Source organism: Marmota marmota, unplaced genomic scaffold (genome assembly GCF_001458135.2).
Source record: "Marmota marmota marmota unplaced genomic scaffold, marMar, whole genome shotgun sequence".
In the NCBI taxonomy this organism is placed as follows: Eukaryota; Metazoa; Chordata; class Mammalia; order Rodentia; family Sciuridae; genus Marmota; species Marmota marmota.
In genome coordinates this window covers 31,087,591-31,108,410 of record NW_026000240.1, presented here as the reverse complement: position 1 = coordinate 31,108,410, position 20,820 = coordinate 31,087,591, and the positions used below count along the sequence as shown (strand labels likewise).

Below are 20,820 nucleotides of genomic sequence, written 5' to 3'. Positions count from 1 at the left end.
AATGAGTTACATCAGTGCCTCCTTTGCCCTTAGGTTTCTAGTTGGGTGCAGTCAATGACAGGCACTGGCAGGGAAGAAAAGACCAAGAGGAGAATGAGGAAGGGTATTTCCCCCCATTTTTTTGGATCATTATGATTGGTCATGATCTTCTAGCTGAGCTGAGGACACAGCTCCTGTCAGGCAGGCCTCTCTAGAGTGACAGCTATTTTCTCTTGTCCCAAAAAACTCTCTTGCCCCTGTCCCTTCAGGCTGAAGTGTGATTTGCAGTTGTTCCCTCTATATTAGCTCAGTGCCCAGCACTTGGTAAGTGTTCAAATGAATGTTTTGGGAAGTTGGATGAAGGAATAAAAGAGAGAATTGCAAAAGACATATATTTAAGAGGAGAAAAGGTATATAATAACAAAGGCCCAGAACTAGGATTGAGGAATCTTCTTGTCTTCCTATCCTCGGGAGGATTAAACACAAGAAAAACACAAAAAGAAATACCTATCCTCCCAGAGGACAGTAAATGCCATTCTCTCAGAAACTTTGAAGCAGGGAAAAATACTGAAGGTTATACACTGACACTCCTCTGGCACTGCCACCAATAAGAATTTAAGCCAGTATGAGAGAAAAGTCTGTAGCTCTCTGATGAATCCCCTAAGTTCAGCTTGTCAGCTTGGAGCCTCATCATGGCATTCAGAGACAGAGTTCCTTTGTCTGAAATACAGTAAGTACGCAGAGCTAGAATAAATGCCAACCCACAATGATCATTTATTCCTTTTTAAATAGATAGATGGCATCATTGAGAACATGGAAGTCTGGGTTTTTCCTGCTAGAATTCCAAAAGACAAATATTGGGCACCACAGGAAGCTGCTACTCATATAGAACAAAGAACGTCCCTCATGTTTGAGAAGCATCCTCTAAGAGTATTAATGGGCTATGAAGTCATCCCTGACCAGGACCCTGTAGAGAGTGGCAATGGGAGGAGCTCAAGTAATGCTCAAGACTCAAATCCTTACAAGTTCTACTTCTGAAGGTAGCTCTGGACTGAACCAAGAGGCCTGTTCTCGCTCCCTAGGTGATCTTGGAAAATGTTTTCCAGAGTTCTCCCTCCTCTCCATAAATAGAAAGATTGGATCAGATGTTCCAAATGGACTCACCCCAGACCTACCAGTCTGAGATCACAGGTCTCAAAAGAAAGCTTGGCCTCAGTGCACTAACACAAAGAGTTTGACTCCTAATCCTTTATGAGCAAGCTGAAAATGTTCTTATGTCCTTTTGAAAAGAGAATTGAGGCATGACAAAGGTCTACAATCCAGGGTGTCTCTTACCTCATTCCTAGCCAGTGTACACCCACATCTCAACTCACTTTTGGGCCTCAAAAATCTCAACTGGTTGCAACAGCAAAGTATGAGTTAGCACAAATTCAGTGCTTCTGGTGACTTGGAGAAAAGTCATTAATGATCAAAACTGATCAGTAGTATCACAGTCATATGAAAAGCTCCTATTCCTGAATTTAGGAGAAGAAAAGGAAGGCTACAAAGTCTCAGATGCGTTCTAGGTGATCTTGAAAAATTGTCTTGTCATCTCAAAGTTCCACCTAGCCTCTGTTCTACACAGACTTTGTTGTTTTTCTTCTTCTCCCCAGAGTCTAAGAGTAGGATAAAAAATAAATGTCAATTTTTATACTGTAAGAATCAATGTAATAATCATAATAGAAATAGTGATGATGATGATAGTGGTGATGATGATGATGATCATGATTTTTATGCAGCTCCTAGTATGAATTAGGTATGATTCTAAGGGTTTTAAGATATTAATTAATTTATTTTTCAGTACAGCCCCAGATGATAGATACTATTGTCATCCTTGCTGGCAGACAAGGAAGCTGAGGATGCAAAAGGTTAAGTAGTTTTCTCAAGGTCTCCTAGCAGAGCTGGTGGCAGAGCTGGTACTCAAATCTAAGCAATTTGATTTCAGCATTTATGTCTTCTACTCACTATGCTGAATGGCTTCTACCATGGGTGGATGTACTGATTCCAAATAAATCTGGAAGGAATATTTTGAACAGTTTTCATAGTGAAGGAGTGAGTATGAATTTTTATTTCTAAGCTCAATTTAATCTGTTGAATCAATTTAACAATTACCTGGGAAGAGTAAGGATGTCAAAAGCACTTATCTTGTTAAAAAAAAAAAAGGCCCACCAAGCATAGCATTGTTTTTATTATTATTATTTTATTTTTAAGAATTGAGTACAGATTAGCCAGATATCACACCAAAAAATCTAAATTCCTAGGCTCTTACCCTGACTCTTCAAAACATGTTATCCCAAACTGCAGGGCTGGGTCAGTTGCTGTGAATCACCATGGCAACCAGCTTCAGTGGAGATGCCCCCATAGAAACAGACAGGGGAAGGGCTGTTATTGAAACCCCATTGTTGTAGAAAGTGGGCATTTGAAGAGAAACTGCCCTCCTGAAGACCTTTCATTTTAGGAGGAGAAACACCCTTGCTTGTTGAGAGCCACAGCCGAAGGGGCCCCAGCAAACTTCCAGCTGCCGGCTGATGATTGGCTCACAGCGGCCCCAGCAACATCTAGCTGATTGGCTCCTCGGCCCCAGCAACATCTAGCTGATTGGCTCCTCTGCGGTGATGCTCATTGGGCTGTTTCCCTGCCCTTTCAGACCACGGAGCTGCTCATTGGGGGACTTTTTTGGCTCCGCCCATGTGACCCAGCCAATCGGCCTCAAGAGCAGGAGGATTGTGGGAGGTGGAGAGAAGCTGGTGTGGGAGAGAGAGGCTTGTGGAAAGCCGGTGGTGGCAGTTGAGGCTCTGAGGGTTTTTCCTGAGAGGCTGTTTTGTTTGGCGTGTGTGGTTCTAAAAATAAAGTTAGTTTCTTTTGACAAGTGGCTCCTGATTGTGCCCAGCCAGACTGCGGCACTTGCTTTTGCCAGAACTTTCTGTTCTTTGGTCTTAATACAGTTGTTTCTTTTTCTCTCCCTAGAAGAGATTTATAAAAGTCCTTCACTTTTTTCTTTCACAATTGTATACTATAAAATTTACTATGCACACATGTGTGTGTGCATGTACATGTGTGTACATACCTGCATTTGTACATGCATAGGTGCTTATATGTATAAAGACATATGCAATAAACACACATGTATCTAAATGGATAATATGTATATACATACCTAACATACATACATACACATATTCATTAACTTCTCAATTTCTCACCATTGGACTCTCAGCTTAATTGGCTCTCACACAGATGACTTGCTCATCTGGAAGCAGATTTAGTTAGGAAAGGACACCAAGCAGTATCTCTTTCCTGCCTCTAATGAGAAAAGGGCCAACTCAGATGTGATCTGATTCATTAAGGGCAGAAAATGGTCTCTACTTGCTCATCCCCGGACCCCATGCTATGTCAACAGGGCCAGGCCTGTTGGCCAATTGTTTCCCCTGTTACTTCATACTGTTAAAAAGGGATGCATTATGAGAGAGAAATAGAATAGGTATTTTTTTTTCATCAAAAGTTGTATAATTTACTTTTAGCAGTGGCTTTGAAACCATCATCAAGTTGAAACTGGGGCGTTGGAGAAGTTGGAAAAATCTTTGCTGCAATAGGGAATTGCCTATCAAATTTTAACTAGACTCAATTCTAAGTCTACAAGTCAAAAATTCTTGGCTAAGGTCATGAGGAAAAATAATAAATAATAGGGGAGTCAGCCTATAGGAAACAGAGATGGACGCACAGGTTTTTGTGGTGTGGTAGAAAAAACCCTAGATGGTAAGTTTGGAGGTTCTGTCCCACACTTGAATGACGGCTACAGTTTGAATCTGAAATATTCCCCCAAAGTCCAAGTGTTAAAATTCCTGAGTTGGTACTACTGGAGGGGATGGAAACTTTAATAAGAGATAGGACCCAGTGAAAGGTCTTCTGATCACTGGGATCATGCCCTTGTTGGGACAATGAGACCTCAGCCCTTCTCCCTTTCCTGGCCCAGTCATGAGGTAAATGGTTTACTAAGCCACACTCTCCTGCTATGAGGTACTGTCCCCTACCAAAGGCCCAAAGCTAAAGAGCCAAGTGACCATGGACTGATCCTCCAAAACTGTAAGCCAAAGGAACTCTTTGTAAGTTGACTATTATGGGTATTTTGCTACAGTGACGGAGAACTGGCTAACCCAGTGAGTTACATGGGCATGAGAATGACTTCCCCGAGATGCCCAGTCCCTCAACTTTGAGAAGGAAGAATTGGATTCAGTGACCCTGAGGCCTCTTCCATTGTTTCTGTGCAAACATTTGAGTCTAAAACTCTGATAAGCCTCAGCACTGCCGGCTCCAACCTCCAGTTTGCCTCATATCCAGGGAAATCTACTCATGCTGCTTCTGCAGGCATTGAATGCTTCCACGGCACAAATAAACCCTCTGATACCTGCACCCACAGAGGGCAGATGAAAGTGACCCTGAGAGGAATAACGTAGCCTTGCACCCGTCATATCCTAAGGGACTTTTAAAAGGGACTTTTAAACTCATGTTCTAAGTGCTTCAGTTGGTGTATGCAAGTTGCTAGTCACAAACACATTTCTGCTCACGTGGCCAGGCCTGTCCAATGTGCACAGAGCTTATCCAAAGGATACACCAGGTTGTGAGGAAATGGCATACGAAAAGGATGATCGTCACAGCATAGCCCGTGACAGTGAAACCAACCAGCATAAATTTAAAATGAGATAACTTAAATGTCCACTGAAAAGGGGCAGATTAAACAGATTATAACATAACTATCCCATGCTGCTGAGACAAAAAAAAAAAGTGAAGTAAATTTCTAAGCAAAGAAAATAAAAGAAAAAAATTCACTAGTCCCTAATAGTCTTTTTTTTTAAAACAAAGGAATATTCTCTCATCCTTTTTTCTCACCCGATCTTTCTCCAATACACAGTGTTCTGTCCTCACAGAACCTCTAGAAGGTTCCAGTTAACTGGTATGAGCTCTTATTTGGGGAAGAAGCCCGAGGTAAAATAAGATTTCCTTTTGAAGAATTTAATATCTTTTAATACTATGATCATGGTTTACTTTTTCAATTAAAAAATGTCTGCTTCATATAAAACAAACAAATCAAAACCCAACAATGAGCCAGTCACAGTGGCACACACTTTCGATCCCAGAGACTCAAGAGGCTGAGGCAGGAGGATCACGAGTTCAAAGCCAACCTCAGCAACTTATTGAGGCCTTAAGCAACTTAGTGAGATCTTGTCTCAAAAAAAACATAAAAAGGGTTGGGGGATGTGGCTCAATCCCTGGATTCAATCCCTGGTTAAAAACAAAACAAAACAAAAACAAACAAACAAACACATCCCAACCGTGACAACAGAAAACCTTCTTACTTTCTTAACATTTACCTAACTACTTTCCCTTGAAGTGATCACACTATGAGGGAGTTTGGGTTTGAGGCTCTCTAAGAGAAGATAGCTTTTTGGTTTTGTTTGCTTTTCCTTGTTGTTTTTAAGAGAGTGAAGTGGGGAAAGCAAAAGAGAAATGGAGAGAAAAGCAAGTCTCTTCCAAACTAGCCTTCTGAGATGACTGTTGAAAAATTATGTCTAGCGTCAGACTGTGCAATACACATGAGGAAAAGCAATTAAGGGAAGCTCAAGAGGGAAAAAAAATCATACGCATGCTCAAGGAAATTACTTAGAGCCAAAGGAAATGACCTGGTTGTATAATGGCCGGGGAAGGATTTGTCAGTTGGCTCCTAAGTACCGAAAAGAATAAATGTTCAACAATTAAAATCATTAAACACTAAAACATTAATATAATAAGGAAAAAATACCAATCTTGATTTATCCATTTTAGGTAAAAATCACCTCACAGTTTCCCCAACAGTCTTTGTAAAAATGCAAATCAAATATAAACTAATTCTACTGAGCAGATACAGAAGTATCTTGGCATTAAAAGGATAAAAGAGGAGGACAGCCAGAGAAAGACCCTGAAGATCAGTATCTCCTCAAGAAACTGAGAGCAGCAGAGATGAATGAAAAGGCACCAATTTCCTCCACGTTGCACTTAAGTTGTTTATCAAGCAGAACAACTCACTGAGAAGAAATCTTTACGATACGTAGTGGGTTAATGATTAGTCCAAGCAAGACACCATTTTGTTGTTACAGTAATAAATGGCATAGAGTCAGAATTAGCTATCACAACACTTTCTCCTTTCAGGACTGTGAAAAATAGCACAAGATTACAGAAGCTCACACCTCAGTTAGAGCATGCAACGGGAAGTGGCATCTTAGGCTGAAAATCCAGTAAATTCACATTTGACAATCCTCCAAAGAAGATGCGACCTAACCCCCTCCCACCATCTCCCCAGGCACATTGATAGAAAACATGGCTGTGCTATTTCTTCAGTTGGGGGCAGGTCCTCTAGATGGTTCCTTTTAAGATAGAAGAAAGGATTTTGAATGTTTTCACCATAAAGAAATGACAAATGTTTGAGAGGAGAGAGGTTTACCCTGATTTAAATATTATGCAATGTATACAGGTATTGAAATGTCACAAGATACTGTATGAAGGTGTCCAATTTTTATGTATCAGTTTTAAAATCCCATTATATATTTTCTGAGAGCTCTGCAAACTTACTAAATCTATTTCATTTGTTTAATTTGCCAGTGTAGCCTAGAAGATAAATTGTCTTACTATTAATGCTTCATCATTCAGATCTCTTAACAGATTCACCATTTTAAACTAATTAAAAATCTTGTTTATATAATTTAATTTAGTAAAAACACTTAGATACAGATAAATTTGTCACAAGAGATAGATAATACAATGAAAATATCAGAACTTATAAGTGTCCAGTCTATAGCAATTCACTTCGGCTTTCCACACAATGGATGTAAACATATGTAGGTCCTTTAACTTACAAAAATGAACTGCTAGATTTAGAAACTAAAGCCACATAAAGGAGTAATTGGTTTCTCAAGTGCAAATATTATTTACTGAATTATTATAAACAACTTCTTCTTCCTTCTTACCCCTTTATGAAGACTAGAACTTATGGCTAACAAAGGTTCTTAACTTTTCCTTTATTATTTGTGTGCCTTATTACTGAGATGATTAATACTACATTATTGGTATTTATTTGTATGAGTTTTGCTTATACATAAAAAAAAGGATATGTTTGGGCTGGGGGTATAGTTCAGTGGTATTGAGCTTGCTAAGCCAGGGCCTGGGTTCAATCCCAGTACCACACATGCATATATACACACAGACACACAAACACACACACACATTGATAGAGGAAAAACCAAAATGCATTCTATTATGTTTGTGTATAACATTAAGTAAATCAGTAAATTTTGACTTGGCTTATAATAAAACTACTTCATGTGTATATATTTATACACACAAACACATCTAGAAACATTCTACCCACACTCTATGGATGCTCAGAAACTTACGTTTCTGTTGGAATTATAGATGATTCTGACTTAAGCAAATGAAATTTTCTCCCCCAAAAGAAAGAAAAAAGATGAGAGTATTATTTCCTAGCATCTTTAATGACTTCATCATGCTTCTTTTATAACCATTTCATCACCTTTTTTTCCTACAAATTAGGAAATATACCTAATATACCTCATAATAGATAATATTTTGGTGAGTTTGAGATTTTTCTGATTAACAATCATTAAACTGCAAATACCTACATTCTCAGGTACTTGAATTCAGAGTATTGGGAATTAACGCTTGTTAACTCCATATTTGTCTAAATTTATTTTTAAAAAGAGATAGTTATTTTTTTCTACCAGTGGGATGATTCTTACAACATATATAACTTTGCACTGCAATTTAAAACACAAAACCTGGCAGGACTAATTTACATTTATATCATACTGAGAGTGTTTAATTGCTAGAATGCCACATTGCATCTTTAAAATATGCACATATTATAAATATCTTGATGTGGAATTACTAGAAAAGACTTACATTAGATACCCTAATTTATAGGGAAAAGGCTCTTTAAAGTTCACAATATGCACTAAATTCTAGGAATTCCAAAGTCTTCATTTAAATATTTACTCAGTTATAATTAGTTCAGTAATTCAAAACCAATCCCTGTATGTAAGTAGAGTCTAATTCATAGCATGGTAGGTGTGTTGAGGGCAAATTTGATGTGATCCTGCCTTGGAATGAAAACAGGAAGAATGAAGTTATACAAGCATTTTCCATGAATCATTTTCCTTTATGTCTGAGAAGCCAAGGAAATATTCCATGATGACAGAGACCAATATCAACACTGTTTTCCAGGAGGAAACTGAAATGGGCAGTTGCAACCATACTCTCTGTTGAAGACAAGATCTGCACCAAATCCTGGGAAACAGCTGATTGACATCAAAGTGCCTAAGGTGCCCCTGAGAGTCACTGTCTTCAGACCACAAATGACAACAGTGCTGATGATACAGAGAAAGTAGGAAACAGTCACCAGGCCCTATAGTGACTGCCAGAATCCTGCTAACGCATCTAGAAGCACCTTGCTCTATTAGCTGATGGGAGATTTGGCTGTTCCTGTGCAGATCTCAGCTTCCAACACCATCTCTTTTCAAAGGACTGCTTCATGTCTCTCATCATAAAATAAAATTATAAAATAACTAGACAGGCAATTTTTCTTTCAGTGGAGAGATTATGTTCCTTTCAGCGGCTACACAAACGGAAAGAGACTAAGCCAAGACTCCACAAAGATCTCCTAACACCTCTGCCTGTAGTCATTCTGCTTAGCTGTACTGTCTCTACATAAATCTAGATGGTACTGTTCCCCATCACTAAAGGATGAGAGGTAAAAACCAAGTAAGGGTTTCCTGTGATTTTAATCTCCAAAAGCAGCAGTGTTTGTGCACACAAAAAATATATGCCCACATTTGTAGATATTAGAGCTTTAAAAAGCTTATGAGATGAACTATCATTCATTAACTATACTACCCTACCTTTCTCACTGTAATTGATGCCAAACTAGCTTCTGCTATGGGAAACTCTTCCATACACAGCTATGACTACTGAGTGTTTCTTGAGCTACCACATATGTCAGTGCCTACCTTTGTCTCCTTGACCCTGAACTATTCCCATGCATGCCAGCCAACTTTCTACCAGCCACCGCCTATATCTCTCTGCTTGAGAGCTCACTCTAGACAGGATCCTACTCTGCTCATACACATGGAAGATTGTAGTGCTGTGGAATTAAGAACCACTGATGGCCTAAGCAAGACTAGATAGTAGTGACTGGGAACAAGATTCTAAGGATTTCCACTAAAACTGATGGAAGGAACACGGTAATTATGTTAGTATTTTTATAATCCACGAAGGATTGAAAGCATTGACAATATTACTTAAATATATCATTTAACCACCACAGGGTAAGTTAGAGGTTAGCAAAAGTGAAAGCTTGAGAAGACTCTTGGAACACCTTAGAACTACTTTGACTAGATCTAGCCCTCCTCCTTTGCAATATATACCTACAAGGGATGTGTGATAGCAAGTCAGCCCTCTAGGATGAGCTGAGGGAAAATAACAGAACCTGACTGGTAGTGTTTATCAATTTCTATGGTGTAAATACTCCCTCGATGACTAAGTTTATGCTGTCATCCTGATGTCATTGCATGGATAGTTGTGTGTGGCAGAGCACAACCTGCCCTCACAAACCAGTATAAGCCAACTCCACTGCTCCCTTGGGATTATGGTAACAGCATCCAAATGACTTAAGTGCATCTCTTCTAGGTTCTCAGAAGGGTGGGAGATGAGAAAAGCAGTAAACAAACAAACAAACAAAAAAAGCAGGCAATAAACAAAGCAGGATCTGCTTCATTCTGAGAGGCAATGATCATTCTTCCCAGCATGTATTAGAGACATAAGGAGATTCACAACTTAGAATTTAAATTTGGAGCAGTGTTTTTCAGTTTGGGCTGATATAAGAATCACCTGAGAATTTTTTTTTTTTTTTAACTTTATGCCCAGGCCTCATCCGAGCTAAGTCAGAATCACTAGGAGTGGTACCCAAGCATTAGATGATTTCACAGTCAGGAGTGAGGATGGATGCTCCAAAGTAATACTTCTCAAACTTGATGTGCACAGCTCACCTGAGTATTTTGCAAGAAAGCCAACTTTAAAAACATTAAGTAAAGAATAGCAGTACCTTATAAATTCAAGAACATGAGAATCTCATAAGCTAATTAAATAGTAATAGAAGCAAGACCATTTGTTACCTCTGGGGAAGCCTCTTGGGTACATTTGATCCGGTAAGAAGTGACACAGGTAACACATTAAGTTGTATACTGAAGTTTATAATAACCTATGCACTTCATCGTAAATATGTTATACCTCAACAATAAAACAGTTATTCTGATGGGGAGTGGGGGATACAGAACCAGGTGGGTCCCAAAGTTCAGCAATGTCTGATTCAACTTGAGATCCAAGGCTCTGGACTACTGTCAGGGTGACTTACCAGTCAATTTGCTGTTTACCCAGTCCTTATAATGTGCCACACTGGACTAGGGCCTATAGGTGCTAACTGTGATTATACCCATGAATTAGGGCCCAATGACATACTACTTCAAGACAGTCACAGTCCACTAAAGTCAAATAGTTAGTATAACAATTTCATTTACTGATTACAGACATCTTGGTGAATCTCTGTCATGTGCTATAAGCAGGTGACAAAGACCTGAACAAGTGTAGAAAGATACCCGTTATCTGCCTCCTGAGGTATATAGATATGAGGTCATGAAGCACATCAGTATTTACTCATCCCAACTGAGGTAAAAGCTGTAAAAGCAGAGTCAAGTGCAGTTGCTGGAAGAAGGTCTGTGTTTGGAAAATTAGGAGCAGTGGTAAATGAGACTGCTGATCCAGGCAGGAGCCAGAGAAAGCAGGGCCTGGGGAGCCCCAGTAAGATTCTGGTCTTATCTTAAGAGCAATGGGAATCCTTTGAAAGGTTTTAAGCAGAGGGGTGGCATAATCAGATTTGCATTTTTAAAAAGATCACTCCACTCGGTATGCCGAACTTGTTGGAGGAGGGCCAAAAAGAAGGCTAGGCTAGTAGACCAAAGGAGAAATGCTATTAGCTTGGACAAGAGTGACAGCTGTAGAGACAGAGATGGACTTAGTTACGAAGAAACATGGACGGATCTTGACCATGGATTCACTGTGAGAGTGTTGAAGACGACTCTGAGCTTTCCTATTTGTACCCCTGCAAAACCGGATGAGTCATTCACAGAAATGAGGAACATTGACGGTCCCTTTTGTTGCTATAACTTTCCACGTCCACCAGAATAATCCTGATTTCATGAAAATTTAGTCTTTGGCTTACATGGCTCACCAAATAAGAGACTATTCCTAGAAATAAATTTATTTGACAGCAATGGTATTTCCTTGCCTAGGGTCAGCATAACGGTAGAAAAAATAGATTCACCTAACCATCAATCACTGTGTCGCCAGGACATAAAGCCACCAAAGCTGGAAAATAAAGTCCAAATCTTCCTTTTCGATGTGTTTTCCCTTCTCCCATTCAGCACTCATAAACTAAGAGTTGACTTCTCTAGATGGAGACATACGCTTAGGAGTCTGCTTATAATTGTGTGTCTGGCTGGCTTGCAGTATGCTGATTTTAACTTCCCAGAGTAGTGTATTGCCTGAATGATTGCCAGCAACCTACAAAGTGTGGCAGAAGATGAACATGACCTCTAGAAGACAAGCAGCAGACCTGGATATATTACGTGTTTCTAGAGCAAGCGGAACCTTTGGTTGGCTACTAAGAGCAGACTCAACACCTAAACATGAGATTTAGAGTTGACAGGGGTCCCTAAAGGCCAGCTAAGTGACCTGATGCAGCAAGGTAGTACAGATTCTCAGGCACAGGATGCCCCTGTGGAAAATAAACCACAGAGTTCTCATCAAACACGGTTGGTGGGTCACCAGAGACTTGGATGACAAATGCACTTATTTTCAAAAAATACCTCTTTTATGTTAGAAAAAAAAAACAAAACACTGCGAGTCCTGCCCTTATGGTGCCATAATGTACCAATGAGACAGACATGGGAAGAACAGAAGAAAATTCAAAATAGGATGAAATCAGCCCTAAAAAAAAGGGCAGAGGAATGACATTTTCTCTTATTGGGGAGACAACATTTTTTTCATTCCGAAAACACATACTGCCAAAGAGAATATCACGTCAAAAGCATCAAGAAGCAAAAGGATATTTAAATTTTAGGAAGCAGGCAGTTGTCAGGTGTGAATGAAGTTCTGGTGGCCCTGGGGTGAACACGTTTAGAAACAAGTGTGGGAAGGCTCAGAATCCTGGTCTACAGGGATGGAATGTCATGTGTGGGCTTTAGAAACCATTGAAGGTTCTGGAGCAGGAGAGTTGCTGGACTAGGGGAATAAACACAGAGTGGATTACTGTGAATTTAGAGTCAAATTCCTACTCTTCCCAGGAGATGTGATGCTCTGGTTTCACTCTGTAATCAAAGAGACATTTAAAATGGCGTATCTTCATTTTTCATTTTGTGTTTATCATGCAAATCTCAATAGGCTTATGTGACAATATCCCCAAGAGGCAAGAATCTATATTCAAGTTTCTAAAAGGACAAACACAATCAGGGTTTAGTTTTGTGAAAAAAGAATTTTAATGTTTAAATTGTAATTATGCATGTTTTTATTTTTCTTTTAAAATTCTTAGGTTAAGGACTGAATTGAGTTTTGAGTTCTAGTCATTTTTCTAGTGACAAAGCCCAAATGGGCAAGATTACACAGAGGTGACACAAATGTTGAGTGTGCATGTCATGTTTGGAATAAATGTTGTTTCAGGTTCTTTTTCTCTTAAAATCTTCCATCAAACACTATAACAGTTACAATGTACAAAGCTTTTCAAGGATGTATTAAACATTTTACTTGACTTTACAACGTAATGCAATATAGATAGAAATGTGGAATGAGGTTCTTCATTTCTTTAAACTTTTGTAATAAAATAAATAAATATCTGGTTTGGAAATGTATTCTTCAAAATGATTAGAATAATCATTGGTGTCTTTTCTTTTCCTATTACAGAGTCATTTATTTATCCAGAATGTTCATTGATTTTTTTTTAAAAAAAAAAAAAAAAAAGCAGACAAATGAGGTCTGAGAAGATGATGAAGCATAAAGCACAGGGTAGAGCTGAAGAGGACCCTTTATAACGGATGCAGATAATAAGAATTGCATTATCTTATAATGACAAGGCAGAAACAGGCCCATACCAAAAAAAAAAAAAGTTTTCTCTTTTGTACTGACATGATAGTATCATGCATAGTACTATGTTCTACAGGAAGAACGTATTTGATGTGTTCCTTTGCTATGTGAAAATGGATAAATGCTGCCCAGGTTCAAGACCTTTGAAAAGGGTACAAGGACAGTATTTTATGATCAACATCTTTCTGAAGAAGGAGAAGATAGTCACAGAGAAATATTGTTAGAGTTATTGACACGTGGGCTGCCCAAGCAGAAAACCCAGGTTCTGTAATGTGGGAACAATGAGGAAAGAGGCATGGCTTCAGAATCTGAAGTTCTTGCATTACCCTAGCATGGCTTTGTTGTGAAAGTAGGAGTATAGGTGTAAACTCCAGCGTCCTAAAGTTAAGCAGAAGCAGAAACAAAATTCTCAGCTAAAAAATAGACTAACTTTGGAAAGGTTTCTAACCAAACCGGAGGACTGTCCTTTGCAGTATAGTAACTATGAAAATAACCACCCAAAGATATGTTAATAGATAATGGACCTTTGATTTAAGGCCCTATCCTTAGACTTTTTTTTTTTTTAAAGAGAGAGGGGGGAGAGAGAGAGAGAGAGAGAGAGAGAGAGAATTTTAATATTTATCCTTTTAGTTATCGGCGGACACAACATCCTTGTACGTGGTGCTGAGGATCGAACCCGGGCCGCACGCATGCCAGGCGAGCGCGCTACCGCTTGAGCCACATCCCCAGCCCCTTAGCCTTTTTTAACAGCTTGCAAGCTTCAAAAGAAGGAGTAAAGCTGTCTTATTCAACATCACACTAGAGATCTCCACTATTACAAAATAGTAAGAAAAAATGCATATGGGATTAGAAAGGAAGAAATAAAGTTATCTCTATCTTCACATAAAATTATTATCTCTCTAGAAAAATCCCAAATGTATGAAACAAAACAAACAAACAAACAAACCCACAAAAAACAAAACGATTAAAACTAATAAGTGACTTTGGCAAAGTTGTAGGATACACAGGCTGTAAATGAAGACACTAGCATTTCTATATACTAGCCTTGGAATGGGAAATGAAAAACGTTCAAAACCACTATTTTTAGTAGCACTAAAAATACAAGGTTTAAATCTAGATGAAATTTAAATGCAGATGAGTCTAAATCTAGCAGAATATGCCCAAGATGCACTTCCTGAAAACTGCAAAATATTAATATAAAAAATCAAGGACCTAAGTTAATGGACATAGATATCCCCATTTTATGGATTGGAAGATTTAATGATAAAGTGCGGATTCAATGTCACCTCAACCAAAAATATCAGTAAGGTGAGTTTTGTGGTTATGTGTTGGAAAGTGTAATCTTACATAAGAAAAATTAAAGATAACCCCGCATTGCAAGTGCAAAGGGATTATATTTTGAAATGTCAGCTCTGCGCTTGCTTCTTGAAGTGTGGTTTCTGGACCACCAGCAGCAGCAGCTGCACCATCTGGCAGCTGCTCCAGACCTGCTAAGCCAGAATCTGCATTTTAACAAGATCCCCAGGCAATTCAATTCATATGCATGCTGGTGTTAGAGCTGTATTGCTGTGATTTTCACTTCCAACCCTTCCCCAAACAAATTGCTTTTAGGCAAAGACTTTTCCCTCATTTAAGCCGCCAAGTGAAGGTAAAGGAAATTAATTAAGGTCTATGAACGTTTGTTTGTCCTTAGGAGAGCCCCAGGTACTGGGCCCTACAGCTATCTCTAAGATCTGAATAAGTTAAGGCAAGTAATTAGCTTCATTAGCACCTATTCCTCCCGAAGGGCCTAAAAACTTTCAGAGCTGCAAATTCAGGGGGAATGGGGTAAGGATCAAATGAGTTTGAAAGACCTTTTATATAATGAAACTGTGTGGTGCATAAAAACAGTTAATCATTTTTCAAAAAAGAAGACAGCTTTAGTCAAAAGCACAGCTGCCAAATAATTTTTTAACAAAAACATATGGTCCTAACTGGGCATGGTGGTGCACACCATGAGGATGGTGCACACCATGAGGATTACAGGTTCAAGGCCAGTCTTGGCAATTTAGCAAGACCCGGTCTCCAAATAAAACAAAAAGGGCTGGTGGTGTGGCTCCTCGGTGGTGGAGCACTTGGCCTAGAATGTGTGAGACCCAAGGTTCAATCCCTAGAACTGTTACCATCGAAGGGTCTGAGGAGTCACCAAGAGAAGGGGAAACTTGACTCATAATTAGGCTTGTTCTTGGCATAAGCAATGGAAAAGAATTTCAGCTTGTGCCCCTCAAAGCATAGACAGAGGTTTAGGAAAGAAGATTCATACTGAAGGAAGAATGGGGGCTATCTCAAGAAAAAGGCACCTTTGGGATAAAGAAAGGAATATGCATTCAAGGGAGAATGGAGGCTTTCTCCAGAGGGACAGGCAGCAACCCCTTGGTGTGGGGAGTTACCAACATTTCTTGGAGTTAGTATGTGTGTTGATTATTTCTAAACTCAGGGTCTGGGTTCCTTTCTCCTCTCATGTCTCTGAATGATACTGCCTCCCAATATAAAGTTTCTATTGATTTCATCCAGGTTAAAGACACTTCTTCACTTTCCTTCGGAAAGTTTATTCACAAAATAGCAGATCCAGCTATGACAGCCAATCCTGAGACCTGTACTTTCTAGGCCACTCCCTCAGCAAGATGCCTCAGCAGGAGAGAAGACACCTCAGACAGTGTGACCACTCCAGAAGGAAATGAGCCAATCTTTGGACAACCTGAGAACTTGTAAAACGAACCACTTAGCCTGGCAACTGTCCAACAGCTGGGCATCAGGGAAATCTTCTCAGCCTCCTTTGGGGTTTACCTATTCCTGAAAAATCATCTACAGCAAACATGTTGGCTGCTTTCTGAGCATTTACTAGTAAAACGTCTCATAAATCCATTACGGTGACACAATCTGCAAGACAATCTCAATTCTCCAATTTACCAACCAGATCATTTCTAACAAATGAATTGCCCTTGAGCCACATTTAGCAAGCAAGTGCTCAGAACTTGCAATATTTCATTATGTAAAAGAAACATTATTATAAAGAAACAGCACCACTGGTCGGTCAGTAAACTGTCACAATCACATGCGTCACAGTTGGGACTCCGTGGCTCATGCTGCTGAATTGGGAAGTGTCATTCCCGTCCAATATCTGATATTCATTAGCACACTGCTGTTTGTTTTTTTTTTTTAAACATGCTGTTGATTGAACCAAACCTCAGCTTTCTTCCTTCTTGAAGTAATTGGCTGTGACTCATCCATTTGCACAGGACACCATAAAATGCTCTCTGTGTTTTGAAGAAATTAAGTGCCTGATTTAATCCACGTGTCTTCCTTTGGAGTTTTAATTATTCATTTCTCCATGAGAGCAAAAGGTTGGATGCCTTGGGTTATTTATAGCTGGGAGATTGTGGAAGAACACAGAGAGTAGGAGGAGAAAGAAGAGAACCAGAGGAGAAAATTCCATTAAAAATAAAGTAAATTCAGGCAGGAAGGCCGGAGAAGCTGGAGACGAAAAAGTCAACAAGTAGGAGGGAAAGGAATCACTGCACATGATTAAGGCAGAGGAAGAGGAGAGCTGGAAAGAAAAATGCAATACTGTCAGAGTGAAATGGAGAAATGAAAGAGGAGGAAAAGGAGAGACAACCCAGAGATGGACACATAAGACAGTGAGAAAATCCTCATAGCACCAAGTCTCGGGGGGCAGCCGAGAGGGTACTGAGTGAGATGATCAGGTTTGTCTGACAGGTTATGACTGTAAGCAGATTCCATAGGATTGTAGTTACTGTGGAATCCCCAGGCTCACGGGATTGTACCGTGACAGTCTGCAAGGCAGGTCTGGTTTTTTAGTTAGGAGGGTATAATGAAGGAATAGCTATATCTCTTTGACAAAGTGCCTGAACTTAAGCCTGTCTAGAAATGGAACAGACCAGAATTTCAGGAAACCTGGAAAGCTAGCACCGGCATTTTTGAAATATTCTAAAGTGTACACAAAGTATCTGCTGAAAGAATTATAGGAACCTACGTGTGAATGAGAATAACTGGGCTGCACTGGAAGCCTTACATGGAAATATTAATACAGGGATAGACCTGGAGTGGAGAGGCCATAAGTGCAAAGACTAGCTTTCTTGCTGAACACTGTCCCCTCTCATTCAGGTAAGGCAAGAATCCTTCTCCACCATGGTTTTGATATAATCTACCTGTTATAGATTAATCTACTGATAAAGACCTTGGGATTCCAGCATCCCTCCAATTTTCTAACTCATCTGCCTGGAAAAATAAAAATATATTTCCAAGGGTATTCAAAGTCTATTGCTAACCAACAGTGGAAAGGGCAGACATTTGGGAAGGAAATGTTCAGACATTCCAACAGCTACTGTGATCCTAAACATAGAAATACATCTTACAGATCCAAATCTGCTGAAACAGTCCCCTCTCCTGCCCATGGCATAAACTGGTCCTCACATTTGAAGATGCTTAACACAGCAAGCATGGGCAGGCAAGGAAGGAGACTCCTGAGAAATGATCTCCTTAAGCATGCAGCATCGAATATTTATTTACTTTTCCTCCAGCCCTCGCCCTGCTGTCTGGAAGCTATGTGACTTCGACCAAGTTTGCGAAATTCCATAGTCTTCATTTTTCTTTATTTATACAAATAAAATGAAAGTGCTGTCCTAAAAGAGAGAAAGGGCACATATTTTACAAATAAAATAACTGCAACTTCAAGGACCTACACCTAGTATTATATGCCCCCATCTTTTATTTTAAGCATGGGACCAGAACTTTTCTTCCTGACCTGCAAATGGAGACGTTTTAATAGGTAGGAAAGCCAGCTTAGAATATCCAGTATGGTCCAAGTATGACAATTTAAAAAAATTAAATTGCTGGCAATAAAACCCCCAGGTTTCGTGGGGTCTCGAATACTAGCCATGGCGATCTTGCAAGCAGCAGAGAAAGACAGAAGGTTTGAGGAGGAGAGCGGCATAATGAGAGTGCTGTTTCATGAACGAAATTTGCATTCTGGGATAATGGTGATATCAGTGACAGACCATTAGGAAAACAGCTGGTCTGAAAATGACAACATGAGTTTGATTTGCTGCCTGTTGAGTTTAAAAGGTGGGGAAGCCAGACACAGAGAAACATGTTTTAGGGAATTTGACACACTGAAATCAGAGGAAAAGGTCAGGACTAGATATACCAATTCAATGGTTGTATGAATACGTATCATTACTGAGACTCATAAATACCTAGGCGTTTAACTTGTTAGAATCCTTTAGTTGCAAACAACAGAAACTCACTGAGGTTTATATTATGTATTCGAAGGATGCGGACTAGACAATAGAATTAAATATGTGCCAGAACTCCCAGTTTGGTTGGAAGGGTTAATTGACTAGAAATAAAATCTGTGTTCCTGTCCTGGCTGTACCACCATTGCTTTAAAGCTTTGGTTAATTTATTATTTCTGTTTTCCCTGGTCCTTACAAAGGGAGAGACTGGACAGATGATATAGAAGATTCACTTTCAGTCTGTTATTTTCAAATATTTTTAATTCCAAGAGGATTGGAGGAAAACTCAATTAAAAGTTATTTATTTTTTAAATTTTGGAACTGTTATGATTTAGATATGAGGTGTCCCCCAAAAGCTCATGTGTGAGATAATGCAAGAGAATTTAGAGGTAAAATGATTGGGTTAAGAGAGGCTTAAACTAATCAGTTCACTAATCCACTTAAATGGATTAGCTGGGTGGTAGCTGTATGCAGGCAAGGTGTGGCTGAAGGAGGTTGGTCACTTGGGTTGTGCCTTTGGGATATGTATTTTTGTCCCTGGGGAGCAGAGCTCTCTCTGCTTGCTTGTCACCATGTCCTGAGCTTCCTTTCTCCACCAGGCCCTCCCACCATGATGTTCTGCCTCCCCTTGGGCCCAGAGTAATGGAGTCGGCCATCGATGGACTGAGACCTCTGAAACCGTGAGCACCAAATAAACTTTTCAACCTCTGCATTGTTCTTGTCAACTCTTTTGGTCTCAGTGACAAAAAAAAAAAAAAAAAAAGCTGACTAAAACAGTAGCACATTATGCTGTGGGAGTATCAGTAGGGATATCAATTTGTCTTCAGATTTCTGTCTCCACACACTACTTACTTAGCATTTCTAAGACACATAGTTTAAGTCTAGGAATAATTCCTTTTTGGGAATAGTTAACGCCAAGCATAAAAATCCAAATTTCCCATCGATGTTATTTCCATTAGATTCTAGCTTCTAAAGTTGCCGAACAGAAATATGATGCCAGTTGACTCTTTTCTTCCTTTGCCAGCTTCTTACTGCTCAGAAGCTTTTGATAGTTTCATCCATATTTTGGAAACCTACAAGCTTGAAAAGCCCAAGTGTGTGTCTTTATCTTTTTTTTTTCCCTTTAATCCTGCTCAGAATTCAGTGAGGAACTTCACTTTATAGACTTCAGTTCTTCTTCAAAGTAAGGAAATTTATTTCATTGTTTTTAAAAATAACTGCCTCTGTTCCATCTGTTCTTGTGTGGACCTTCTGGAATGCCTACGTTAGGGTCCTGGGAACATCTTCAGGGTTTTTTTAGCATCCCTCATTATTTTAATATTTTTAGGCCTTTGCTCTGTGCTTTGAAGCATTTCTTCCTATTCATCTTTTTTAGGTCACCCTTTTAGTTCTTAATTGTAATTATTCTCCCTTCCAGTCGAACCATCCTATTTTCAATTAAAAAAAATTATTTCCAATAAAAATTCTAGCAAACTTTTTTATGTTGCAAATTGATACTATAGAGAAGGAAGATGGCGGCGAGGGGAGTGCATTGCCCCCGTGTGCTGCTTCACTGTGTGGGAGTATGACAAGTCAGGACGGCTAAAGGATATCTTGTTAGGAATTTCCAGCAATAGTGGGGTGCTCCGGAACCTGGAGGAAGGATTTCCATCGCACGAGGATCGGCTACTGGGACTCAAACGTGAGAGGTTTGTCGCACGGAGGGTAACACTGCTTATTCAGCAAATCGCCCCGCGGCTAGAGTCTGCAGCGCGCGCTGGGATAGAGACCCAGGGTTACAGCGCTGCAGTTTCTGCCAGCCGCGCAAGCACCGTACTCAGGGCTGAATTCTGGGTTCGAGACGGGGGAAGGAAGCAGTCCATCTCGGTTCTCCACACCTGTCAGACCACAGAGGAGGCCAGCAGCCACCATGTTGGAAAGCTGACGTCACCATCCCTGTTTTCGACTGACCGCAGCTCATTCAGCCATAGATCAGGTAATTTCAGGCTGCAATTCGCCTGCGGCTTGCAGACAGATTGCTAGGGTTCAGCGCCTGGGTGCTTCTTAGAACCTGATCTTATCGGAGAGAACACCGAGCACGGGGCGGCCGAGTTCCGGCTCCCGGAACCGTCCCGGAACCGCCCTGGCCCAGGGCTGCGGAGCCTGCGGAGGCTGCTTCTTGGACCCTACCCCTATCAGAGCATACACCAAGCACTAAGCAGCCGAATTCCGGCTCCCGGAACTGAGCCCGCGGGGACTGCTTCTTGGAGCTTACACTTATAGGAGCTTACAC

The 20,820-nt window shown here is 40.0% G+C and overlaps 1 protein-coding gene across 2 annotated transcripts in view; it reads right to left on the bottom strand.

Moving 5' to 3' along the window:
* Cpne4 (copine 4) overlaps window positions 1-20,820 on the bottom strand; it is a 470,863-nt gene that overhangs the window by 408,032 nt on the left and 42,011 nt on the right. The window lies entirely within an intron of this gene.